The following is a 10,800-nucleotide window of genomic DNA, read 5'->3' as shown; positions in this document are numbered from 1 at the left end:
ACTCCGCGGCCTGCCCCTGATTTTCCTTTGGCTTGACTCCATCACGTATCTCGGTCTATGAGAACTTACAGTTGCTCCACCTCCCTTCTTTTTTCTTTGCACAGTCTCCCTATCACCTTGCATTATAGGCTCCTCGTACAAAGGACTTCCAGCTACAACACCTTGCAACGCCCGTGCAACAGAGGAGGGATTTGGGGATTCCCTTTTGCTGGCACTAGCCAACAAAGACTCCATAGAAGGCCCAGATCCAATAAACCTCCCTGTGGTATAGCCCAACCTCTTTGCACATTGAATATATGCATTAAAAACATCACTAACACATGCATCATAAAGTGATATCTTTCGTTTTCCACCCTCACCTGCTAACCAACTAGCATGGACACTTTCTGATAAGTTTATGCTTGGAATTTGAGCATGTTCCCAAGGACTTTTGTTAGCCTACGGAGTCAAATCCAAAAATAGAATCAGTAGCTCTCCCCATTGCTACATTGTGCAACAAATCTTAATGAGCTGGAAAAAATGTCACACTTACATGAGATTCAATTCCTCCCCAGTGGGCAATTCTTTGCTCCCACCATTTCAACCACCTATCCAAAGCCTTGATGTGTTCCTTGTTGACATTTCGTGCCCACCAATCTCGGATAGCAGAGGCCTGAAGTGAGGCTAGTTGAGTTGTCGTTGCTAGCCTCCATGCTTCACACAATTCAATGTGGTGCATTTGTTTATCCACAGTGACTAATTTCTTGGTATGCTTTTGCAAACTTTGCTCCCAATGAAAAAGACAAGAACACTCCCTCCCTTCCATTATGTTATGAGGCCCTCCATTGTACACAGCCCTTATTGCCATCCAATTCGCACTTGCCTCATCGGACATAAATCTAGCAAAGTCAGGTGGATCATGGCCACATTGAACCATGACAGAATTCAAATTTCTCCAAAACAAGATTTGAGACTCTTCGTCCTCTTTAAATTCACATATTGCAATTACCTGCAATGCTCTCATGCTAGTTCATGATTGATACATTAGTATAGTGTTCATCAACAACAATTTAATTTCAATAAAAGCTTTCATTATGTTGCCACATACCCGTGACCATAAACTGAACAAGACATAGTTGCCCACCCATCAATCCTATGGGTATGATCAAAGTGCACCCATGCACATCGTAAATCTCCAGTCCCAATTCGCCTCATACGATTCACTAAGTCCACCCCTGATGCTGGTCCCTTGGTGGACATTTTAAACAAGTAGCACTTCTCCTTGGCATCACCTTGTCCTGGAAATCTACTTCCATGGAAAAATGGGAAGACACAACGTTTTTGCAAAAGAAGTATGTTGTCATACCCATCACCAACCACCTGACCTTGTTTGGCTCTCTCTTGTGAAACAATGCCTTTGAACCTATGTGTTTATTAGAGGGTTATTTCAAATGCAGGACATACATTGTAAGCAAAAAATAATAATGCACAAGCCTACCCTTTATTCTGCACAAGTGGCATCATTTCTTCTAGAAAATGATTAAGATCCACCTCTGTCGCCTCCGACTCGTCTTCTTTTGTTAAAGATTCAAACAACATCTGCCGAGCGACTAGCATATGTATTTTTCATGGGCCTCCCTTTTCAATCTTTAGGACCGTGCTCACAAGCCTCCGCACCTTGTCAAGGGTTGCCCTCTTAGTGCCATGTTGAACACTGTGAGCATGCTCCCCAACATGGATCACCAAACGTGTCATTGTAGGATCCAGTGGCAACACATAATAGATCATGCATTTGCAAATGGCTGCACAAGTAGCAACATTAAGACAATAGTGACATGTTATCTTGGAGTTTCCCTCACTTGCAGGATAACCCATGCTCACGGTTCTATCCAAGTGACCATGGAAAAAAACATCATTGTATTTTCCCTCTGTTATGTAGTAAGGACAAGTGATCCTAAGACATTGGAGACTTCCAAGACAATAGATCAAGCGCACAGTGCACTCAATGATAGAGTAGGTGGCTGATAATGTACTATCAATCAGATAGTGCACATACCCTTCATGATCCCATCTTGGAGACACAGTGACGTTGTTTGCTCCACCATCATTCTCTATGACGGCTTGCAACCCCTGGAATTTTTGTGTTGGAGGCAATAGATTCTGTAGGTAGTACTCACTCAAAAGAATCTCCCCATTTCTTAATGAAACCCTGTGCTCTAAGCAATCACTGGCTAGTCTCCATGTCAAAATAGCAAAACTCGACATGTTGTGCCCTCTGGTGGGTTAGTATTTGATGAAGAGAAGAAAACTCTGAATATAGCTCACAGTGTGTATTTGATGAAGAGAAGGCAACAGTTCACCGTCACTACAAGCGGAGAGAAATCAACAGAAAAATTTACGACTCAACCGCCCACCATCCTTCACCTTTATGCACTCATAATGTATTTATGTTGTATTAATTATTTAATTATTTAACGGCTAACTAGTTACCTAATTACATAATCAATGGCTAACTTCTTTATTAGGGTTATTAAGTCTCTCCTCAACTCTCTCCTCTCTTTGCTCTCTCTCTATCTCCTCTCTCTCTCTCTCTCTCCCTTCTCTCCCTTCTCTCTTTCTCCCTTCTCTTTCTCCCTTCTCTTTCTCTCTCTCTCCCTTCTCTCCCTTCTCTCTTTCTCCCTTCTCCCTTCTCTTTCTCTGTTCTTTCTCCCTTCTCTTTCTCCCTTCTCCCTTCTCTTTCTCCCTTCTCTGTTTCTCCCTTCTCCCTTCTCTCCTCTCTCCGTCTCTCTCTCACGACGGTGCCCCACAACTCCTGCAGCTTCTACATCTCCTACAGCTCTCACGACGGTGCCCCACAACTCCTGCAACTCCTGCGTGACAGCTCTTGCCCCAACTCCTGCGTGACGGTGCCAACTCCTGCCCCAACTCCTGCCCCAACTCCTGCGCGACGGTGCCAACTCCTGCACGACGGTGCAACTCCTGCACGACGGTGCCAACTCCTTCCCCAACTCCTCGTGCGGCAATTCCTCTAGCTCTCGTGACGGTGCGATTGTCCGTGGCTTCGTTCATAACTCCTACAGCTCTCACGATGATCAACGGCTTCGTTCGTAACACCTTCGCTTCGTGCGACTGTCCGTGGCCTCGTCCGTGGTCTCCCAGGTAACACCTTGAGCCCCCCAATTGTCCGCGTCCATGCGGACGATGGGTGGGCTTAAGCTTTGTCATTTGCTTAAGCTTCGTGTGGGCTATGCTTTGTCTTTTGGTCACGCTTCGTCTTTTGCCTTTTGGTCACGCTTAAGCTTTGTCATGCTTAAGCTTTGTCTTTTGGTCACGCTTTGTGTGGGCTACGCTTCGTCATTTGCCGTGGCTTCGTCATTTGGTTATGCGCCATCGTGTGGGCTATTCTTCGTCGTGTGTGCTACGCTTTGTCATTTGGTTACGAGCCGTCGTGTGGGCCTCCAAGGTAACACCTTGAAACCACCCAATCATCCGCGTCCACACGGACGATGGGTGGGCTTATGCCCCGTGGCAACCGTCCCGTATGCCGTCCCGTCATTTGGTTATGCCGTGTCATCATGTGGGCCTCCAAGGTAACACTTTGAAGCCCCCCAATCGTCCGCGTCCACGCGGACGATGGGTGGGCTTATGCCCCGTGGCAACCGTCCTGTATGCCGTCCCGTCATTTGGTTATGCGCCGTCGTGTGGGCCTCCAAGGTAACACCTTGAAGCCCCCCAATCATCGGCATCCACACGGAAGATGGGTGGGCTTATGCCTCGTGGCAACCGTCCCGTATGCCGTCCGACGGGCCTCCAAGGTAAGAGATTGAAGCTTATGGTCACGTCCGCGCAACCATTGGGTGGGCTTATGCTCGTCCCATGGCTACAAGCGTGTGGCTTCGTCCCATATGCTTCGTGAGAACAAGGTAAGAGATTGAACCCCCCAATCGTCCGCGTCCGCGCGGACGATCCGTGGGCTTATGCACAAGCGTGTGGCTTCGTCCGTGGCTTCGTCCCGTGACCTTAAAGAGATTGATTGTGTTGCTAATCTTAAAGAGATTGATTGTGTTGTTAATCTTAAAGAGGTTGATTGTGTATCTATTTGTAAGTGTGTAGAGAAAGTTATGGCACCTAAAAGAGTGCTTAGAAAGAGAAAGAAATTTGTGTCACCTCATAGTAGCCGTGAAGTCTGTATGAAGCTACGTTCAGGATGTGTTCCTGGGCGGATCTTAGAGCAAGAAGCATCATTGTGTTTGAGATCAGTGGGCACTCCTTCAACAAAGAAAGGATGTGGTCCAAAAAGATGTGTCTACATTGACGATGAAGCACAAGTGGATGGGGACTCCAATACAATTGACGGGGTTGCGGAGCACACAGGTAGTCACTTATGTGTCCATTTCATTTACATATGACGCTTTGTTTAGTGTTATGTATTAAATATGATTGGTTTAATGCTACTTTTTTTAATTATTACTTATTAATATCTGCTCCTATAGAGACTAATGTGCAGCATGATAGTCTAGATGACAAAGAAGAGGTGAGTGGTGATAGTGATCAAGGGGAGAATGATGATGAAAAAGAAAAGAAGCACTCAAGGAACTTAGGCAAGCAAGTCTCTCTAGGACTGATGAAGGATGTGCTGAGTCAATTTTATATAAAAAAGAGGACACTGCCTCCTCTTGTGCCTCTTTGCAGATTAGTGGCTCATGAGGCAGTCAGATTTGCTACGGATGATGCCCAGTGGTTGATTCCTTCCTTTGATTCCACTGGTTATCTTGAGACTATGGGACACTTCCTTGTGTCAGTTGAAGGTCCGAGAGGGGAGACCATGTCTGTGACAACCAGCAATCTAGATGAATGGGGTCCAATATGGCGTCAAAGAAATGAGGATTTTGAGAGGGCTCTTGGAAGAGAGTGGCAAGACCTTAAGGGTAAAAAGTTCTTGGTTTGGGATGGAAACCACAGGCTTAAAACGTGGTGGAAACGCATCAAGGAAAGTAAGTTGTCCACTATACATGCAAGTATTGAATGTTCGTATCCCATTCTTATGTTTGTTGGTTTTCAATTACAGAGTACTCCGACTGTGCTCACTACCATGTTAGTGTACGGTGCCAATTCATTGAGGTGCCCAAGGCAAAGGAAGCAGAGCTACTACTCGCACTAGACACCACCAACGCGTAAGTCTTCTTCCTTTAACTATGCTCCTCTTTGTAATATGTTACACTTACATTCTCATATTATGCTTTTGTTTGTTTTCAATAGTATTGCCAGAGCTCATGTTACTCCAAATATTGCGCATGAGGTGTATATGTTTCAAAAGTTTGGTATTGCAAACAAAGACTCCATTCTAGATAGATTGAGTCCAGCCATGAGGAAGTGGGCTGAGGTTGAGATGAGTATAGAGGCAAGGTATTATCATGGTGTTGCTCCATGGTATAACTCTCCTTGCGGTTTAATATCTCAGCTTGTATGGAAGGTGATTTTCTTTCTATGGCTCACTTGTATGAGATGTGCTTTTCTATCTCTAATTTAGTTTTTTTTTGGAATGATAGGATGAATTTCATGTCTTCATCTCAAAAGAAACTGCTAAGCTTGAGGCTCTTGGTCTAGATGAGGTAGAGAGGAAGAAACGTTTGGAGAAGGCTACAAGGGTGGAAGAGGAGCGCCTTAAGGATAGGGGTTACAAATACCTATCCATTGCTAATCCCCAAAATGGTGATGAGTTCTTTAAGTTGTTATTTGGGCTAAAGTGGGATGATGCAAGCATGCTCAAGATCACAAGAGACAAGCTGTATTGTCTCACAAGCTCAAAAATCCCTGCGGAAAGGTAATTTGTATATATAACGCAAGGTGTGTGTATGTGATGCTTTTTTCTTCAATGCTTTCTATTTGCGTATATTGTTATGCATCACAGGAAAAGAATATTGTTGCATCTTATGAGTCTCACAAAGGCCAAAGACCCCCAATACCCGCATTTTGGTGATTATAATCTCTTTTGGGTTTACATGAAGAAAGAGACATATTGGGCTCACTTGCATTCGGAGGCACTACTTCAGATTGATAGGATACAAGTAGAAGGTCCATAGCTACCAGATTCATTTGAGGAGTTCTTTAAGCTTAACATGAAGAATCATGTCATGCAGGTTGACTCAATGCAGTGCATTCATATTGCTTTCTTAATTTCTTTCTTAAAATGTATATGTGCTAATGTTAAGTGCTTGTGAAACTTGTGTAGGCTTTTGTACACCTCTTGGATGGAGTGAAATCTTCAGATGTTGCAGAGAAGATGCCAGAGCTTACGTTTTCAGCCAAACATGTGATTTATATAGGTTAGCATGTATTTTCATATTAGATTGCATGCATTTGCTTGCGTAATTGGCAAGAATGTTGCAAGTGGATACTACAATGTGTAGAAGAGAAGAGGCTGGACGCAGCTCCACAATTCACAAGAGAGTGGATTGATGTTCGTGACGAGAACACTATGTATTCTCCATCATTACGTGAGAGAAAATTGACGGCATGGGAGGCAAGTGTTTGCCCTTGGTGGCTGGATTACCCTGTGGGGGTTATCCCTAAGCAAGAGAAAGATCTGCATGACAGTAAGTACTTCAATCTATGTAAACATCTCGTCGCTTTTGTAGCAATAGTTTTTGTGCTCATGCATGGGAGTCTAAGGGTGAATGATACTATGTAGGATTCAAGGAGGGAGTTGATACTCATGAACCGCTTACCGCACCCACCACTGTAGAGGAGCAAGCAACCAAGGCTACCAAAGGTGCCACCCAGGGTACTCAAGGTAATCCAGGGAGAAAAAATGTGCCAAAGTCCTCTATGGCGCCCACCACCTCCTTTGTTGCAGATTCATCTCTTGGTCGAGAGAATTGGGAGAGGTGACCTATGACCCGTTTAGTAGGTGAGAAGTCTTATATTAACTTGAAATTCGTGTATGATTATTAAAAATAAATTACTTTGAAATAATTGTTGCAAGGTTCCAGTATCAAACATATGTCGATGCTCTATTAGTGGATGTGACCCAAATTGATAGATTTGCCCTTGATAGGTAGACATGACAACTACATATTGCAAGAACATCAATTTACATGTTGCATATAGCATTGCATCATCGTTTACTTTGCATTAATGACTATGTTGTTTTGTGTATAGCATCAACAAGTTTTTTGCAACACAAAAGATGCATCTTTATAGCAAAGATGGAGTTCCATGTCAAGAGGTGGCTCGATTGATATTTGCGGATTTTCCTACGAGCTTGCTTATGGATGTTCTAGGTCCCATCCCATTGGGTAAGTTATGCTTTCTATCACACAAGGTTTACATCAAACTCACTTCTCATATATCATAATGCCAATGTTGTTTGTAGAGGGCATGACTATTCCCAAGTGGAACACATTCTCAAAGGGTCTAGTTATGGGTTGTATGGACCTTGCTCGCGAGTATTTGGCCGACCAGGGATTCTTAGTCACTATGTGCTTAACAGAGCATATAGGTGAGTTTATTACGGATGCGGCAAGAGTGGGGTTTGTGCTTCACTGCACTTGGACACTCATGTGTGACTCCAAGGCTTATCGACATCCCGTTACTAGAGAGGCGGTAAGATAACAAAGTTGGATACGTTGAACGTACGGTTATATGTTCTAAATAAAGTTTATGTTACATGCTTTAAATAAAAACATGGATCACTTATTCTATTTCCACTCGTGAATAGGTACTTGATCTTATTGTGTGTCTTTGGCATCGTGCTGGTCATGTTGTGCCTTGCTACGACAGAGAGGCTGGGGAGAAGATTTCAGAGAGATTGTTTCCAGTGTATCGTAGCTACATGATGGATGATTGTGTCTTTCCCATGGATGTTGATGGTATCATTGTTAGAGGTGGAGCAGAGAGGTCTCATCTTTTCTTTCGGTAAGTAGTCTTGCATGTTTTTGCTCTCAGGTTACCTTGTATGGTATTTTCATTGTTTCTACTTGCATGGCCACAAAGATTCTGTATCTTGATTGATGATATGTGATTGGTGATATGGTTAGGTGGTTACTAGCTACATTTACAAAACGCTACGACTATGTTTTGGATGTGTTTGCGGGGTGTGGTGGTTTGGCGCAGGCCAGTGCAGAGGAGATGAGACATTGCATGTGTCTAGAAATAGATGATGTGCTCTGTGGGGAGTGTTTGTCCACCATAGTGTGTGGACCGGTACCATGCTGAGAGAGAGTGTGTTTTTTTTTTTGAGAGATTCTAGACATTTCATTTTGTTACTACTTTTATATACATGTTTATTATACACTTCGTCATGTGACTATGCCCGATTTTGTCTAAGAGATTACATGCATTGGGATCTTTGATTTGTTTTTAGGAAGAGTGTACCTTGCAACTATTTGACACGAATATATTTTACTAGTTTTCCGTTGGTTTTGTTTTCTTGATATGTGTTCATGTAAATGCAACGTGTCGTACTCCTTAAGTAAGACTATTTATATGCAGAATGGATATGTTGCACGAAAAAGCTAAAAAAAAGAGATTGATTAGAAAAGAACGAAAATGAAAGCCCGCAAAAATAAAATCCCCCTAATAATCCAATCAAGCATGTCCCTTAGTGCAGAGAACCAGCTGTTGTACAACACATCTAATTTCTAATGCTCTCAGAGGTTTCTATCAAATACGAAAAACCAGTAATTTATGGGATCTCAAAGCAGTACAGTCCCGTTCTTAAACAGGTACTAGGAGGTTGGAAGAATCAATCAAGGGCTGTCAGCTGAGCCGTATCATCACAAAAGTGATTAGATCTTATCAGTAGTACCTCAAGATGACTTCATCATCTCAGAATTTTTTTTTGTACAAAAACTTTCTGCTCTTTGTAGATAGTAATAGGACTGTTCACTCCTTGCTTCTGAGGGAAAGAGATGAGTTCTGGCAGAGACTGACATTTAGATCTGGTATAGCTGAAGGGGGGTACATTAGAGCCTTGCAGAGCAATCGTGGGAGGGCCCACATATTACCAAGCTTGACTTTGTAACTGTGGACCTCATCTTCAGAAATGTTCTCCCCTACCTTTGATGTCAGTGATCTCCTATTTAGAAAAGAGTTGTCATTGCATTCAATGATCAATGCTTTCAGCCGATTGCTTCTTTGCAAGCCAGCAGATTCTTTTCCTTGGCCATCCAACTGCCATTCCTTCACATTGACTGGGGCATCATTTTGTTCTGCTCTACGGCTTAAATCAGATAATTCAATTTGCAGTTTATCCTGGACTTTTTGCTAAACTGTTTCTTCAGCCTCCTCCTCTACATGCAAGCAGAATCACCATCTTCATGGTTGACTGATAGTCTAAATGGTTTAGTCCTGATTTCAGTCTGTAAGAATTCACCAAACAGCTGCCTCTTTGTCCTTGAAGAGCCGCTTCTTTCAATTAGCTTCCTAATTGATGCGCTGTCACTGCTATTGCTAGGCCTCTGTTCTGCAATCTCCAAAGAATGTGATTCAGCCTCTGGCTTTCCACATTCTAAACGACTTTCATGATTTTCAGAATTTGGTTGGCTTTCTTGATTGCAGTGTGCCTCATGATGGTAAGTGCACATGCAGTTTCCACTCTCTAGCCCAACACGGGACTATCCTCATACAATTTCCCACAGTTCATGTACTCCCATAACTGGTTGGTGCCAGCAACTACAATCCGTTCATCAACAAGAGCGTCGATGAAGATAAACGACACGTAGTTAGAGTTCCTTTTGGTGATAAGTCTGAAAGCAGCGTCAAGAACACCTGGCTTCTACATCCTCTATTCATGCTCTTCTCAGTCATAGCAGTGACTAAACCTCCATCGAAACGAAGAGAAGTTGTAAGTGAAGAAATAATCTGAGAGACCAATCTGCTCAAATTGGTATAGGTGGGTCTCTCAATTTCAAGTGACCTTCTGCAGATATCATAGATAGCTTCATTATCCAAAAGTACAGCAACATCTGTATGCTCCAATCGGGAGTGAGTGGAGAGCACACTTTTGTAAGGCTCCACCACAAAGCGCAATATTCCGTTGCCTCGTCCTTCTGTTCCCTTCTGTCCAACTCTCCGATCCTGTCGTTGCACCAATATCCAATTGAAAGATCAGTAAACTCTGTTATTGTTTCTCTTCCTCTGCCTCCATGGCGTATCTTCTCCTTTTTGTTTTCTCCTGGATAAACTCTACCATCCGTCCAAAAACAGCCTGCTTTCTTGTAGAGGATGCTGATGATGGCAAATCCACGCCCTTTGATTCCATTATAGGCTTAGCTCATTGAAATTTCATCCAGCCATCCTGGGGTCTACAACAAAGCATGCCGTCAATTTTCAAAACAGTTTTTTTTTTCAAGGTACAGGACGCTACTCGGTTTTTCCCCCCAAAAACGGTTCAGAACAAATTAGTCTCCCCTTCTCCTCTTTTTAGCTGAGCGGGAAAAAAAAACTCCTCTTTGACAAGAATAACTCTAGTTTCTTTACACCCTTAGGAGATCTATGCACCAACTTTGATTTTGACCTTGAGGACTAACTTAGGGTATCTTTGGAGTCATGAATTGCCCCATTAATAGTCAGCTTTACGATGAGTGATCTGCGCACAAACTTCGACTTCGGCCTTGAGGATTGGGTGGCAAAATTCTCCCTTGGTACTTCACTAGTGTTGTCAATAGCCCCGTTGAAGGATTCCTTTACTCGCTTAAGCAGCTTTTGAGAGACTTCCTTCAACTCTATTTCATTAGATGATCGGCTTTCACAAAGCTTCCTTTGATTCCACAATTCCCTGCACTTTTCTTAGAGATCATCATTGAAATTATCAGCTTG

At 43.2% G+C, this 10,800-nt stretch overlaps 1 long non-coding RNA gene across 1 annotated transcript; it reads left to right on the top strand.

Moving 5' to 3' along the window:
* The first annotated feature begins 4,824 nt into the window (after positions 1-4,824).
* On the top strand, positions 4,825-5,337 carry LOC148013060 (uncharacterized). The gene is made up of 3 exons (XR_015688970.1): positions 4,825-4,973; positions 5,048-5,153; positions 5,239-5,337. It is a non-coding gene; the product is annotated as an uncharacterized LOC148013060 (long non-coding RNA).
* The last annotated feature ends 5,463 nt before the right edge of the window (positions 5,338-10,800 follow it).

Source organism: Lygodium microphyllum, chromosome 26 (assembly GCF_053477565.2).
Source record: "Lygodium microphyllum isolate KBCC chromosome 26, Lygodium_microphyllum_v1.1.10, whole genome shotgun sequence".
Classification (NCBI taxonomy): Eukaryota; Viridiplantae; Streptophyta; class Polypodiopsida; order Schizaeales; family Lygodiaceae; genus Lygodium; species Lygodium microphyllum.
Note: the sequence above shows the minus strand (reverse complement) of the source record. Positions and strands in the feature narration are given on the sequence as shown.